Raw genomic sequence first — 10,793 nt, forward strand, 5'->3', positions numbered from 1 at the left:
GATTTTCTACCTTAGTTCTAGGAATTTCCTTGTACTATTAGCCATAATCTAATTACTATTTTTTAGGGATAGGCTAATTTTTAGAGATTATTTTCTTTTTTCTTTTTCTGCTATTTTTTAAAAAAGGTTGTATTCAGATTAGAAGAAAACAGAATTATTTCTTCTTCCTAAACGTGTTCAGATCCTTTACTTTGGGCTGCATACGACGAGTTGTGTTTATTAGGTCTGTCTAAAAATACTCTTGTTGTTATATATTCTTTCTAGTGCTATGCTATGCTAAATCAACCAGATTCTTGTTTTCTTTAATTTTTTAGTTAATATTGGTGAACTGATATACTTCATTGGGTTTCCTTCAATTTTTGTCTTCTAGCTCCATTGGACTTGTAGATGACATATCACTTAAATGGATGTGGATTTTTTTTTTGATTGGCTTGATCTTGTATTTACTCAGTATTTCTCTTCTCTTTTCGTATGATTATATTAGGTGCTGCTGAAGAAGCAACCGTGGTTTTTGGGGAAGCAGCTGCTCTTTGCATTCAAAAGCAGTACTTGCATCATGGGTTAGCTTCCCCAAATTTGCATGCAGCTAGTGAGGATTATAGATCGGTTTCTTCCCGGAAACTTGGTTCCGAAGATGCCATTCCTAGACAACTGAAACACGCAGAAGGCAGTAACCTCGAGAGATATTCCTGGTAATCATCATGGAGCAGCTATATCTGTGTCTCAGCACCAAAATAGTGGTCCTTCAAGTATATCATTTTATAATACTCCTTCACCAGTGGCTTCACAGGTAAGATGTTAGATGCAACTAACTGAATCACATACTATGAAGAGTTCAATGTTTTGATTAGTTAGTTAACTTGGGTGGATGCTTTGAGGTTATTTGGTGTGTTTTATTTTTTCATGTCTAATTAGGAGCAACCAACATGAATTTCTATGTATTATGTAGTTTGCAGGAGTAGTACCGCCAATTTTGTGTAGAAATATGCAGCAAAATGGTTCCAATCTCAACACGGTTAATACTGATGGTTCTCCAAAGTCAGTTGAACTCTACCATTCAAGCCCCTCGAAGAAAGTTAGTTGATGAAGGAAAATTACGAAAGGTAAAAGTGTTTGTAAATTCAATACTTCTTTTTAATGCATTCTTGTAACTTATAGCTTTGATGAAATACTGAAATCATAATCTGTATGCCATTTCTTTCATAGTTATTGACCCTCAAAAATAAAATAATAGTTAATCAAATAGATATACCTGCTTTAAATGTTTTTAATCCGAAAGAGTACTCATTTGGTTTCAGTCATGTGGCATGTTCACTAGCCATGTTGTCTACTGTTTTGTAATCAACAGAATCTTGCTAGTTGGGGCTTAAGCATGATTTTCTTCAGAGGTTTTTGGGTGAGGTGCAATAAATTTTTTTATATAAAAAATCGATACATGGAGCCATTCAAACAATTGTCGGCTCTCTTTTGATAGTCTGACATGTCAATTTCCATGTTGTAGAATAAGTGCTATTGTATTATCCTTGTGTTTGCATGTTATACAATATGAAACTTCCTTGTATTACACCTCAACTAGTTTGTTAATATTTTTTTGTTAGATTTCTGGGAGGTTATTCTCTGATTATGGTTCCCGTAGAAGTACAAGATTGGGTGGAGATGCTGGGGCCAACACAAATGCAAATACCACGCCAGTAGCTGGAAATGGGACTAACTCTTCTAAATACATTGGAGCCAATTTGAGTTCTATAGCTCGTACTGTGACAGTTCGTAAGTCTCAATCTTGGGCCAACGGAAATATTGAAGAAGGTCATAAATCTCCTTATTCAACACTAATTATTTGAATTCTGCCACTTCAATTTTTTATTCCTTTAATAAATTCCAATTTGAATCTGTTATTTGCTGATTTATGATTCATGGGCATGATGGAAAGAAAGTTAAGTTGTTTCATGTGTTCATTCTGGGAACTTATTGTGACTTTCTTTTGATTGAACTAAACCAAAATGCTATCGTTCTACTGATGAATGGAAACACAAATCCTTCTTCCATTTAACTAATTTTGAGAAACTTTGATTCTGTTGTTGTTTAGGGATAAGGAATGAGACATTTGATGATTATCATGCAAATGCGGCATCAGCAACTTGTAGTTCGCCTGCTTCTGTTGATGTTAGATCCCTTGACCAAGACGGGCCAACTGTTCCAGTTGGTTGTTATTAGCTGCGCAAAACTTTTAAGTGCTGCTTCAGAAGTTTTAAGCCTTTTAACAACCCTCGGCGAAGGCTACAGATTTTCATGTCTGCACGGGTGTCGGGTAATTATTTGGTCATACTGAAGAAACAGATGTTGAATTCATACATCTGGGGCGAGGTTTAATGCTTTTGGTAATTTTTTGGTCTACAGGATGCATTAAATACCTTTCTAACACTTCCACTTAGGCATTATAATACAAGCTGGGTGCTGTCCCAGGTAATGCTTCCGATGCAACATTCTTGTTCTTCCTCTCTAGATGTCAGATCAGCTTCATACCAGGTTGATCATGCCACATTGACTGTGATTTAAATAATCTTTTTAATGACGAGGTCATAGAAGGATGCATTCCGTATTTTAGCAGTTGTAATTTTATAAATTTTATGTAGGTTGACTTAAAATACTTAACCGAAGTACTTGAGCATGCTTGCAAGACACATGTATGAGTTAAGTGAGTGTCAGATAATTAATACGGAGTCATCATCCCATTGACTGTGAAGTATATTTCAAAAAATTTTAATGCAGGTTGGAAAAGCACAATTCGGATTGGTTGATTACTTAGAAGCTGATCGGGTGTTTAGTCTTTCCCTTCGAGTGTCTCCTTATAGTTTAGAAGGAATGGATGTTTACTCCACTGTTCTATATGTGAGTTGACTTGATATGTAATATCCCAAACAGCAGATTAATGACTAAATTGTGAGATTCTAGAATTCAATGACTAAATTAGATAAATTGAAAAGTTCAAGGGCTTAATTGAAATATTTTATGTAGGATGGTTTAGCAAAGAAGGAGGAATTAAATGGGAAAACCGGTCATTGGAGCATGGAAATAATTTAAATATTCGATTGTGGTTATTTTATAACCATGTGGAGCACATATTTGGGAAACAAAAGGTTCCAGGTATCTCTTAATTTTTCTTCTTCTCCAGCTGTGAACTACATAAGTTAAGGTGAGTTGATTTTCATTTGGTTAATTCTTGAGAATTAGGTGTGGTTTTGATTGATGAAGCCTTAGGAAAGATTAGGGAGACAAAAAGAGAGATAGAAACTCAAAGAATGGTGAGTTATGGAGGATTAAATGTAAGGAATGTATAAGTGAAATTGTGAATAAAATGAAATAATTGAATTTGGAAGTTAGAATTGACTTGTCATAATTATGAATAAGAAGTAATAAGTGTTAGAATTGAAATTTGAACATGTTGAAAATTTGGTATGATTCTTGATTTCCATATAGAAGATAGAATTTTGAAGATAAAGATGTGTTAGATGAGTACAAATGGGTTTAAGTTTGTGTACTTAAGAGTATGAGAGGGAATAATAAAAGAAGGATTTGAGTGGGTAAGGGTAAATTTTTGGGTTTAAAAGTGAAATCTGGCCTTTGAGTATCAGTATTGCTTCATCCACCGATGCTTCAAGTGTAAAATTGTGATATTTGGTATAGGGGTATCGATACTGGTTGAACAATATCAACACCATAAGTCTGAATTTGACAAATGCATTCATGGGGGTATCGATACGTGGAAGGTAGTATCGATACCAAGGGTACCGATACCATAAGGGTACCGATATCATAAGGGCAGTATCGGTACCATTTTTGAAACAAAAACTTTGAATGCAAAATGGGTATCGATACTACAACTAGGGAAATATTGATACCATATATTGGGTACCGATACTACTTCATAAGGAAAATGTGAATTATGTTCATCAAATAACTTAAGTTATTAAGATTGAGTTATAATGTTTAGGATTCTGATAAATGTTTTGGAAATCATATTTATGTAGATACCGAGCATAAATAAGTTCCGAAACAATTGACGAGTAAGAACGATCCAGGAAAAGACAAAAAGATATAGGCGAGTGCATATGTATAGGATGATTATAATATGATATTTAAATTAGACTTGTGATAAGTCTAGTTCCCACATATTTAATACATGATTGCATTACATGATATGATATATAACATGAACTCATATGTTATGCATTATATGACCAGGATTTAAGTGATTATGCATGAGAAGTTTACATAAGTGATGTGGTAAAAGTTAAGAATTTATATGTCTATGAGATATAAACTATGTGAATTGTGAAAAACCCATATTATTTAAGTGAGAGTTGTAGGTATAATTGGCATGCCAAGAGTCGAGGGTCTACGTGGTCCTTCGGAACATATATGTAATCCTTGGGAACATATATACTTGTCTTTGAGACATATTTGGTCCTTTGGAATATGTATATGGTTCTGAAGGAGATTTCTATATGGTCCTTATGGACATTTTATATGGCTCTTTGGTGCATTTCTACGCGGTACTTCGGTGCATTTCTACGTGGCACTTCGGTGCATTTATATGAGCTGTGGTTACAGCAATTGTGCACAACCTCAATGCACTCACATACCTTAAGTTCTCAGTATTGTATCATGGGCTAATGAAAGTATTAATATGAATTCATAATTGCTACTATGATAAGCTTATATGTGGAATATATGGTAGTGTAAGTTGCATTGAATGAATATATGATTGCATTGGATTTCATTTCATTATAGTATTATTACATATTATTCCTCACTAAGTCGATAACTTAGCATGTGAGTGTTTCACACGTAGGATCCAAGAAGTTAGACGAGAAAGGATAGGCAGCTGGGATAGCATCACTCCTGTGGATATCAGATCAGAAGCAACTTAAACAGTAGGTTATTTTGTTATGAAAAGTAATGTTGGCATGTAATAAAAAGTTTAAGTTGTATATGCTCTGATTACTTTTGTAAGCTTTTGTATTAAACTGATATAAATTATGGGATTTTATAATATAAGTTTAAATTTTCTATTATTTTGTACAAGCATATGGTTTTAAAAGGTAATGTGACATCTCAGACTCGTATCCGGGTCGGGTACGGGTTGGGGTAGTGCAAGCTCCTTCTCTCTTTCTTGAATAATTTATAAATTTTACTAAGTTTCTCAAAGCTGTTATTTTCGTGCGGTTAATTTCCACCTATTTTGTTGAGGGTTTAGAGAGCTTCCATTTTGAGAGTTCTATAATCACCGTTATCAGTATTCTGTTTTTAATAATTGAATTAACTAGCAGGTGTGCCATGGGAAACTGCTTTGAAAATTTTCCAACGAGCTGTGCAATTGAATACAAGATTTGCATATGCCCACACCCTTTGTGGTCATGAGTATGTTTCCATGGATCATTTCCGTCAGTTTTGAACTTGTTAATACACACTTGTTCCTTTATAAACTTCATTATTCATTAAAAGTTCTGCCAATACATCTTCATTCGCAAGGTATGTTGCATTGGAGGATTTTGAGAATGGAATCAAGAGCTACCAGCATGCCTTCAGATCGATTCGAGGCATTATAATGCCTGGTATGGTCTAGGAATGATCTTTCTTCGACAAGAGAAGTTTGAGTTTTCTGAGCATCACTTTAGAACAGCTTTCCACATAAACCCAGGTTCTTCTGTTATAATGTCTTTTCTCGGAACCGCTCTTCATGCCTTAAAGGTCAAGCTATTTTCTTTACTGTTTATTGTATCTTAACTGGAATGGTATCGCCTTGGGGAGTTATTTGAATTTTTCTTGCAATCATTTTTCAGAGAAGTGAGGATGCCCTCAAGATAATGGATCGGACGGTTTTGGCAGACAGAAAAAAACCCCGTTTCCCTTGTATCAAAAGGCTAATATACCAATGAGCTTGGAGAAATTCGATGATGCTCTTGAAGTTCTCGAGGAACTGAAAGAGTGTGGCCCTCGTGAAAGCAGTGTGTTTGCTTTGATGGGTAAAATCTACAAGTCGCGTAACATGCACGAAAAAGCCATGCTCCATTTCGGAATTGCTTTGGATTTAAACCATCCGCAACTGATGTTGCCACGATCAAGGTATCGACCTCTTTCCTTTCTTCATTTTTGTATCGCTACATCCTAAGGAGAAATGAATATTTGCTCTTTACACCCATGCCACCTTTCTATCATTATCTTTTTGAACAGGCTTCCCTGGAGAAGTTACATGTACCAGACGAATTACAAGACTAACCTATATATATCAAGCTGGATTCTCGATAAGCAAAGAGGAATCTCCTGTAAAACTATGGCTTAAAAATACGTTTCTCAAGAGATTGCAACTGCTTGCGCTCTCGGCTCGTACCGAATAAAACAATAACGATCCCGTAGGCCAATATAATTGTGTAAGTATATCTTATGAGGCGTATCTTGTGAAAATGATCTCAGCTTTTGTGGGTGATTCACAATAGCAACACTTGATTAACAAAATTACTGACAAGCTGATATACATGTGTCGTAACCGGTTTTCGTCCGGGCACGAAATTTTACTTGGCCGGAAAAGTAATATGAATAAATTAATGATTTTGATTTTAAAAAATATTTTGGGAGTCGCCATCGGCCTTTTGGGTCAGGTAGGTCGAATACCTAAAAAAATATTTTTTAAAAGAGTTTTTAAGAAAACATCATTTAAAAGATAAACTAGTCTGCGTTTTAACAAAAAAATTATTCTTTTTAATAATAAAAAGGGATTCCTGGTCGGTTACGTTTAGGGAATGATTAGCACCCCTACAACGCCCAAAATTAGTACTTTTTAATTATAAATTGTCTCTAATAATAGAATTTAAAAATTCAAATATATTTAATTTATAATTATGTTATCTCAAATTTATTACTATAATTTTTAAGAAAATCTATTAATTTATATATATTTATAAATAAAATATTTATTTATTTAGAAATATCAGAAAAGGACTTCTAGGTGCCTTAAGACAGCTCTTTCTTAAAAATAAATAAATATTAAAATAACATCTTTCTAAAAATAATTAAAATAAATTATATATATTTATAAAAATATGATATTTATTTATTTAAGAATATCAGAAAAGGACTTCTAGGTGCTTTAAGACAACCCATTTCTTAATATTAAAACATAAATATTAAAATATGATTATTTTTCTTAAAAGTAATTTATATAAAATTAAAATTTTAAATAGGATTTTTATTTAATATATATATAAAATATAAAAATAAGTAAATAAATATTATTTATTATATATTTATATGATACATAATAATAATCAATAATAATTAAATATATAAACATATAAAAATAAATAAATAACGACTAAAATAAATAAAAATAAAATTATATTATTAAAATATAAACGATAATAAAACTTGTAAAATAAATGAAAGTATTAAAATTAAAGACTAAATTATAACATATTAAAATTAAAAGCTCTAATTTAAAATATTATAAAAACTAAGTATTAACAGTATGATTTATCTTATATTAATTATTCGAGATTGAATTAAAAATTAATAAAGTTACAGGGGCTAAATATATTATTTACCCTAAATTATATAATTACTGGAAATGACTAAAATATTATAAAATAAAATTCAGGAACAAAATTAAAATGCTCTAAAACTTAATTTAGTGACTAAAATATAAGTCTATAAAATCAGGAGGATAATGTGTATGGTTTTCCCATCCGGGAAATTACACAGAGGCCCTCACCAAAACTACGTCGTTTTGGTAAGGGTATAAATAGGCCAAAATAGGCCTAAATTATCATTTCTCTCCATTTGCTTCTCTCTCTTAGAGAGAGAAGCTCTAGCTTCTCTCTAGAGCTCCCTCACTGGAGGAATACCAGTGACCGGCCGGTCACCGTCGCCGGCTATTGTCCACGGTGGCCTGAATTTCACAAAATTACCCAAAAAAAATTCTCTTTTATTTCTAAATCCGATTCCGGCTTCATCTTGTTCTAAAAACCCCCAAACTTCGTAGATCTAAGTTTTTACCTTCGGTTTTTTGATGGTTTTCCGGTGATTTGGATACTCCGACGAAGGTAAGTTGCTCGGTATCTTCACTCTATTTTATTAGTTTTTTTGTTTGATTGCTCTGCCCCCTCCCTTTGCTTCATTGATGGGGGATTTTTATAGGCTTTTTCGTACACCCTTTGGACCGGTTAAAGGAGGATAACCCGGTGAGTCACTGGCCAAAGGAGGTGATGGAAGCCACTGGAACTGGGACGTGGAGGGGCTGCTGTCCCAGCTTGCTGGAGGCTGTTTGTAGCTGCAACGTGGAGTGGCAGCTGTCGTTGGTTGCTGGATAGGGAAGGTAAAAATGGTGATTACAGCTGCCCTTCTTTGCTCGTTGCTGTGGAACAGGAATGGAGCAAAGACAAAAAGCACCATTTTTAGCTTGAATTGTCCAAACTTTTGACCTATAAGTTCTTTGTATTATGAACTCTTCTGTTGGGAATGACGATCCACCTCCTTCTGTGATGGATTTGACAAAAGGTTAAACAATGTTGATGTTGATATATTTCTCTCTATGACGAGTCGAACAAAAGGTTGAATAAGTTCTTCCCATTATGCACTTCTTCTTCTTCAGATGAGTTCTTCTCATTATGAACTTCTTCTGGAAATGCTGATCCTTAAAAGAGGTGTTGATTCAACTTCATATGTGATGAATTAAGATAAGGTCGAACAAGTTCTTCTCATTATGAACTTCTTATTCCTCTCAAGATGAGTTATTCTCATTATGAACTTATTCTTCTTCTTTAGATGAGTACTTCTCATTATGAATTTCTTCTTCCTTCTTCAGATGAGTTTTTCTCATTATGAACTCTTACACTGGGGATGACAATTCATCTCCTTCTGTGATGTAATCTAGCAAAAAGTTTGAACTAGTTCTTCTAATTATGAACTTCTTCTTCGTCAGATGAGTTTTTCTCATTATGAACTTCTTCTGGAAATGCTGTTCCTTGAAGGAGGTGTCATTGATTCAACTTTATATGTGATAAATTAAGGCAAGGTTGAACAAATTCTTCTCATTATGAATTTCTTCTCATTCTTCTGATGAGTTCTTCTCATTATGAACATTTCTGGAAATATTGATGTTGATCTATCTCCTTCTGTGATAAAGTCAAACAAAAGGTTGAACAAGCTCTTCTCATTATGAACTTCTTCTTCCTTCTTCAGATGAGTTCTTCTCATTATGAACTTTCTCTGGAAAAATTGATGCTGATATATCTCCTTCTGTGATAGAGTCGTGCAAAAGGTTGAACAAGCTCTTCTCATTATGAACTTTTTCTGAAAATGTTGATCCATCGAGTGATGAATTCGAGCAAAAGGTTGAACAAGTTCTTCTCATTATGAACTTCTTTTTCCTTCTTCAGATGAGTTCTTCTCATTATAAACTCTACCTGGTAATGTTGATCCATCGAATGATGAATTCGAGCAAAAAGTTGAATAAGTTCTTCTCATTATGAACTTATTCTTCCTTCTTCAGATGAGTTCTTCTCATTATGAACTCTACCTGGCAATGCTGATCCATCGAATGATGAATTCGAGCAAAAAGTTGAACACGTTCTTCTCATTATGAACTTATTCTTCCTTCTTGAGATGAGTTCTTCTCATTATGAACTCCTTCTGGAAATGTTGATGCTGATATATCTCTTTCTGCGATAGAGTCGAGCAAAAGGTTGAACAAGTTCTTCTCATTATGAACTTCTTCTTCCTTCTTCAGATGAGTTCTTCTCATTATGAACACTTCTGTAAATATTGATCCTCAAATGAGGTTCTTCTTTCATTCAATTCCATAGGAGATGAATCAATGCAAGGTTGAACAAGTTCTTCTCATTATGAACTTTCTTTTTCTCTTCAAATAAGTTCTTCTCATTATGAACTTTCTTTTCCTCTTCAGATAAGTTCTTCTCATTATGAACTTTCTCTGGAAAAGTTGGTGTTGATCTATCTCCTTCTATGATAGAGTTATGCAAAAGGTTGAACAAGCTCTTCTCATTATGAACTTCTTCTTCTTCTTCAGATAAATTCTTCTCATTATGAACTTTCTCTGCAACGCTGATCCATCGGGTGATGAATTTGAGCAAAAGGTTGAACAAGTTCTTCTCATTATGAACTTCTTCTTCTTTTTTCAGATGAGTTCTTCTCATTATGAACACTTCTGGAAATGTTGATCCATCAAGTGATGGATTTGAGCAAAAGGTTGAACAAGTTCTTCTCATTATGAACTTCCTCTTTCTTCTTCAGATGAGTTTTTCTCATTATGAACTCTTCCGGAAATGTTGATCCATTGAATGATGGATTCGAATATTTGCTAAAAATCTTTGAAATTCCTGTCGTTGGATCCACTAGTTTCTTGTTGTTAAAATTTCTGCTTCCCTTATGTGGAAAGAAGTCTTCATCATACCTCATTTCAAACCTTGGGGTTGAAAAAGACAAACTTCATCTTGGATCAATAAATGGAAACCATATGATCACAACATTGGTTCAACACCATAATTATTGGTTTGTAAAACATTTGCCAACACATTCATCATCTCATGTGGTTTCTGCTTGGATTGATGTTCAGGGAAACTCTTTGCACAGTGTCCAAAGCTTTTGTATGATGTCACCAGACCACTTGAGAACAAAATTTAGTGGGAATACAAATGAGATGCTGGCGTGTTTCATGACCAAAAAGTTGGTCAAATTCACAAGATGTGTCAGTGTCGAATTGAATAAGAGACACTGAA

The 10,793-nt window shown here is 33.8% G+C and overlaps 1 pseudogene; it reads left to right on the forward strand.

The window, feature by feature from the left end:
* Positions 1–6,279, forward strand: part of LOC120166302 — a 28,185-nt pseudogene extending 21,906 nt beyond the window's left edge.
* Positions 6,280–10,793: the final 4,514 nt, after the last annotated feature.

Source organism: Hibiscus syriacus, unplaced genomic scaffold, assembly GCF_006381635.1.
Source record: "Hibiscus syriacus cultivar Baekdansim isolate YM2019G1 unplaced genomic scaffold, ASM638163v2 tig00111634_pilon, whole genome shotgun sequence".
NCBI classification, from domain to species: Eukaryota; Viridiplantae; Streptophyta; class Magnoliopsida; order Malvales; family Malvaceae; genus Hibiscus; species Hibiscus syriacus.